The sequence below is a fragment of the Lepeophtheirus salmonis genome, chromosome 14 (genome assembly GCF_016086655.4).
Source record: "Lepeophtheirus salmonis chromosome 14, UVic_Lsal_1.4, whole genome shotgun sequence".
Classification (NCBI taxonomy): domain Eukaryota; kingdom Metazoa; phylum Arthropoda; class Copepoda; order Siphonostomatoida; family Caligidae; genus Lepeophtheirus; species Lepeophtheirus salmonis.
The window spans coordinates 21,765,906-21,772,066 of NC_052144.2; positions in this window are offsets into that span (position 1 = coordinate 21,765,906).

Here is a 6,161-nt window from a genome sequence, read left to right on the forward strand (position 1 = left end):
TTCTGTTAACATTTATTCACAAAAGTTTGAGCCATTTTGGACTCGTAGTTGTTATGTAACATTCGTTTGTGTTAGCTGATGTGAGTGTGTTTTTTGAATTGACAACATCGAGAATTGAGTATTTGTTATCCAAAATACATGGAACAGCTATTTACATCGATTTAGCATCTGTTGACCATTATTTACGAGGGTTTAAGCCATTTTAGACAACAAAATAGGTACATATTTTCCACAAACAAATCTTACGGACGCCCCTCCACTTTCCTTTTTTTCTTTGGTAGACAATCTCACTAATTTTCTAATATTGTTAACTGATAATAATTTTTTTCAGGGAAAAGCCTCAATTATCTCGCTAAAACTTAAAAAAATGATATACTGAGGATAGCTAAAAAAATTAAACACCTTTAGTTATGACCAAAAACTACCACCTTTTTTAGCCATATATTGTTAAAATTAGCCAATTTTAGAAGTACCTATAGCCGATTCTGTTTCGACTCACTTGGTAACACTGTTATTAACTCTTAGGGTATGTGTAAATTGTACATAAATCAGGTTAAATTGATTGTCATATTAAAGGAATGCAAAATTAATAGATTTTATTTGAAAGACCATATCGAGGGCAATATAAGTATTGTATAACAAATAAAGGTTGTAATATAGTTCAAATTCTTGGATATTTTAAATAATTCAAAGAATTTAAATGACGACCCTATAATTGACGCAAATATGTCCATGAAATTTTGGGCTATGAGTATACATGATATAAAAAATATAATTGGGATTTTTTACCTTTTCTTGATTTCTGTGCAAAATTGTTATTATGTTGTCAAATGAAATATGTATTTCCATTTTTTTTAATATTAGGCACTAAGCTTTAGCAACTCAAGTTTGTCAAAATGTGTCTTCCAATGTCGGAGAGACAGACAAATTTTAGTTAATTTTAATATAAATAGTATTAAAATTAAAGATAAACCCCTTGTTATAGGCTCTCCTTCATGAAATATATATTTGCGTTCTGAGACTCTGAAGGTAAGGGTCCTATTCATAATGAGTAAAACTTGCTAGTTTTAATTTATGTGATATCTCTGCTTAAATAGTATTAATTCTCTGATAATAAGGTACTTCTGTAAATACCGGGCTTGCATTTGTTCACCTTTTTTTCCTTTCGTTCGTTCATTCGTTATTTTCTGAAAAGTTTCCATGTGTCGTACATTCGTTCATTTTTCAACTGTGGAAAAAAACATGCACGAAGAAAGTTTTGTGAGAACGGAAAAAATGAATGCTCCCACGACCACATGTCAACCAATCCAATAAATTCTGTGCTTTTACAAATTTATAGTATTAAATTATTCAATAATATAAACATTTTTAAAGTAATTTCAGTCAAACTAGGTCTGACAGCCAACTGTTTGAAGCCTGTCGCTAGCCAAAGTGGTTATATCCAGTTTTTTCTATAATTGGGATAAAATATGAAATCTTATTTAACCTGCACTAAACGGTCGCTATTTCAGTTAAACTGACTTGGTTTTTCTAGTCCAGGATAACCACATATAATCTCCGACCTTGGACTTTATAAATGATTATAACAAAATTCAACTTCACAGAAAAACTAAAGTCTCATAATTTAAATTAATCAGTGTATTTGAAGGCAAGGATACAAAAAAATTATCCAGCTTAGTTGCCAATAATTATTGCTACTTTTAAAACATTAGACATCTTGTTTTTAAAAATCAATCTTTTATAATTACAAAATATAGGAGCTTCTATATTTTTTAACAAAATTATTGAAGCAAAGACAACTTATTTTGATGCATTGTAGATAACTACGTAGAATTAAGAAACTCAATTGGAGACTGCATCATTTGTATCAATTACCCATAATATATTTAATGGTTTTATCCACTTATTGATTCCTTGGTTCTAGAATTGCTCCTTCTTGTAACTATTTAATTTCATTATAGTTATTACAAAATAAACAACTTTTCTATTTTTCTACGAAAGGAAAATATTTATTTCCATAATAAAGATTTTTTGTAAGACCAATCTAGACCAAATAATTCTTTGAGACCAGTTCAGACAAAACTTCTTTTAATGATAGAACTAGTTCGGCCATTTAAAAATCATAACAGTTTCAGACCGGTTTAGAATTTCCAGACTAAAACCCATCAATAATATATACATGTACATATTTTTAATGTATAAATATTCAAAAAAATATAAATGTAAAGATTTTGTACAAGATGTAAGTCAAAAATGAGATGAAGAATTTACAGTACTTGGGATATGGATAATGAAATTATTAAATATTCCATGGATGATCGATATATTAATGATCTAGTTTTTGTTTATTTTAATACAAATTATGCAGAACAAAGTTTCTATTTTATTTTAATGAATAGAAAGCACGCTTAGATACAAAAAAACAAACATGAAAGAATAAACTTTTGTGGTATCAGTAAAAATGAATATTCTCACGACTACATGGCAACAAATCTAGTAAAGTCAGAGCTTGTCAATATAAATGTACCAAAATGAGTATCCTGCAGTGAACACAATTATTACTTATTAGACGTCGATGAACTTTGCTTAACTTTTTTTAATATGTTGCTTTAGCAACGTTCGCGTGTTGCTGTTACATTTATTATTTATGTATAGTTTTGGTATTAACATTCTTGCTGGTAGTTTTTCAAGATAGACAGGTGCGAAATCATTCCAAGCATTATTCAAGGTCTCAACTTATATGACATATTTACTGAAATGGTATCAATCCCCATGTGATAAGAGGGCATATCTGTAATAGTTATTAAAGGGGAAACTTTGGCGTAGTTTGGCGTAATTAACAGAAAGCGTGAACGTCCTTCAATTTTCAAGCTTGGTAAATATTAATGATAATAATTGCTAAAGAGGAAACTTGATTAGGAACAAAATTTACGAAATATAGAAACCCTTTCAAATACTTAAATAGACATGAAACTCCATTTCAAATGACAAAATTCCCACAAGGACCTAAATAAAAGATTAATCATTTGTCAAAATGCAATCAATAAGATTGTTGTGGGTTCTTTCGAATATTAAATATCAGTTCTGTCTTTTTTAAAGCACATGTTACTAAATGGAAATTAAACAGTAGCTTTATTAATATAAAATCTATCGTGGAAGCCCATCTGTAATAAATAATATCACAGGGAGGGAAATGAAGTTTTGCAATGTATGTATGAACATAAAAGAACTAGAAAAACTATCAAATCATACTACAAGTATTACTGTCATAATCGCTTTCTAAACCAACGAAAAAATCAAATATTACTCTATTTGATTAGAGCCTACATTGAAAGAAAATAGAAATTATTCAGATTTGTTAAACATTATTAGTATTTTTAATGTTATGTAATAAAATGAAAATAATACAATATGTTTAATCCAAATTTGCCAACACAAGATAATGTTCCATCCTGGCCACATTTTAAGGAGAAATTCTGAAGGTTAAGTCTCAAGACCAGAACAAAAGTAAAATCACATCTGGTAACTTTTGGTAAAAAACAGGTCAGAGCAATCACATTAATATATACATTCTGACAGGGAGAGTTCTTGAGGTTTGAACACTAAAATGTGAAAAAATTCTAAAGATAACCCGTCTTTAGACGGTTTTCTTAGATAAATGGAAGACTTCAGGCTGGGTGGTGTAACAGAGCTGGTTTTACGATGAGTGGGGAGATACCTATTTATTTAATTTAACTTAATTTATTTTAACTTGTGTTGGATCTTTATTTGTCCTTCTGTAAAAATGACACTGCAGCTTACCACTCCCTTTTATCTGTCGTATCACCTCTGCAGACATCTTGTATTAAAGGAATTAAATGTATTCAATATATTATCACAAATAATGCATCATTTTGTCTGTTTCTATGTATTTGTTCCTCATCACGGCATTACCTTGCTAACACATAAATATACAGTGTATTTTGTTGTCAGCTGTTGATGCTTCTCTTTTTTTCCCTCATATGTGTGGCGATAATATAAAAGCAAGCTGGGATTTTTTGATGAAACAGAGAAAAACTCATTATAAATACAATATTTAACTCCTGAAAAACTGTCCAACAAGTTAATAATAGAAATTATATTTGTTTAAATTTTTACATGAACATATTATATAATAGTTCAGTCAATTTGATCGTGCAGTATGCGAACTTTAAATCGAATTTTGATATCATCAATATAATCAATTTCAGTTGATGAGGCATGCTCTTAACCAGCAAATCCCTTTCTTCTTTTCGTTATTCTCACAACGTGAATACCAATGCACTCTTCTTTAAAGTTAAATTTCACGTCATGACGTCACAGTATCTTTTATGATCAGTGTTACAAAATATCCGATTTTTATCAGGTTCAGTTAACCTTAAAAACCGCGGCTCCTCATCACTTTATCACTTTTTTGAATTAGTCTAATCATACTTTCGCAATATTGAGAAAAAGATTTTCAGCTTGCTTTTATGTTATCACCATACATATATTGATTGGTTGAATTTAAATACGTTTTTTTAACATGTGAACAATTTACAGCAAACTATTACAAAACGGATTATGGCCTTTTTTTCTCTTTTTCTTTTTGAGCTAAAGGTTGATAGATACCACAAAGATCACATTGGGGGATATTGTACCTTCAGTTCATTCAAAAATAAATGCTCGTTTTAGATTAGAAATAAATTTTTCGTGTTGGGTCGACTTCGTGTTAGGACAATATCTATACCAATTTTCGAGTTTGATTAAGTTAAAGTTTTTAAGAATTTTTCATATGCAAGGAGGTTTATTCTTTTTAACAATATAACAATAACTCATTTTTTTATATAAGAAAGGAAAGCGTTTGTAGTTTTTTACTACCTTATAGAGGTTTAATAGAGTATTTGACTAATAATTACTCAAACTTTTCGAATTTCTAAAATAATAAAAAAGATCTGTGTGATTTTTCAGATCTTACAAAAGCTTTTTAATGCTTAATCCTAATTATTAAAAAAAGATTCTCTATATTGAACGTTTACCCTATTTATGATTAATGATTGTAGTGACATCGACATAAACAGTTCCATCGCTTGGTTATTCAACACGACGTTACCTAACGTACAAACAAACAAAATTATACAGTTAGCAGCATTCGAAGTTGCTTCTTCTTTTCCTCTAATCAGTACTCTTAACATTAATTGGTTAGATATGGGTTAACTCTTATGAAACTGTGAATTCTTATCAGCCATTATTGAATCATTCTAACAACAAATTGATTTTGGGCCCTTTTCTCTTTCTTTTCGGATAAGAGGTTGCGATTAACAATAAAGGAAATGACATGTCTAATTATATTATAACCCTAATAAGCAATAGTTATAATCTAATAATAAAGAAATTGGGTTATTTATTGTTTCGGCATCATTAATCACTAAAAATGTAAATTTAATCCGGTTCGGACTAAATTATATATTTAGGTCCGAACTTTGGGTAAAATGGTTATATAAATCGAAAAAAGTATCCATCTCATTTTGTTTTAGAATCTGGAACCCATAATTTGGGTACATATTATTTACGTCTAAAGATTTTAACTGACTCGAATCTGATAAAATTTAGACCGTCCTATCTTTACTCACAGTTAATTTAATCAAAAATAATGATTTTCTATTTTTCCCTATCAATTATAAACAAAATATAATATTGCATTACTTTTATAAAAACTAATAGTTTTTTGATGTATTTTATAGGTAGGTATAGATTAAAAAATAATGACCACTCATTATTTTTAAAATGTTTTAAAAAACTATCCATATACCTATACTTTTCATATTTCAGCAACTTGACATTTAATATTCCTCACTGATTCGTATATATGTATTATGTAGGATATTTATTTGTAAATAACTAAGAATGTATGAAGAAAATTTAATTGCGTTTATATTTTCTGCCTTTTAAAAAAATAACTATGAACAAAAAAAATTAATAACTGTCGACAAAGTACACCACTAGTCTTCTATTCTATTTTTCATTGTCTATACTTTCCTTTGTTATTTTACAGACTCATAAATCATTTTTTGTATATTTTTGCTACTCTTCCAAAAATGTGATTTTTACCACATTTTTAATACAATTGGGACACTAAAGGTAAAATTCAAATTGTTAGTCTG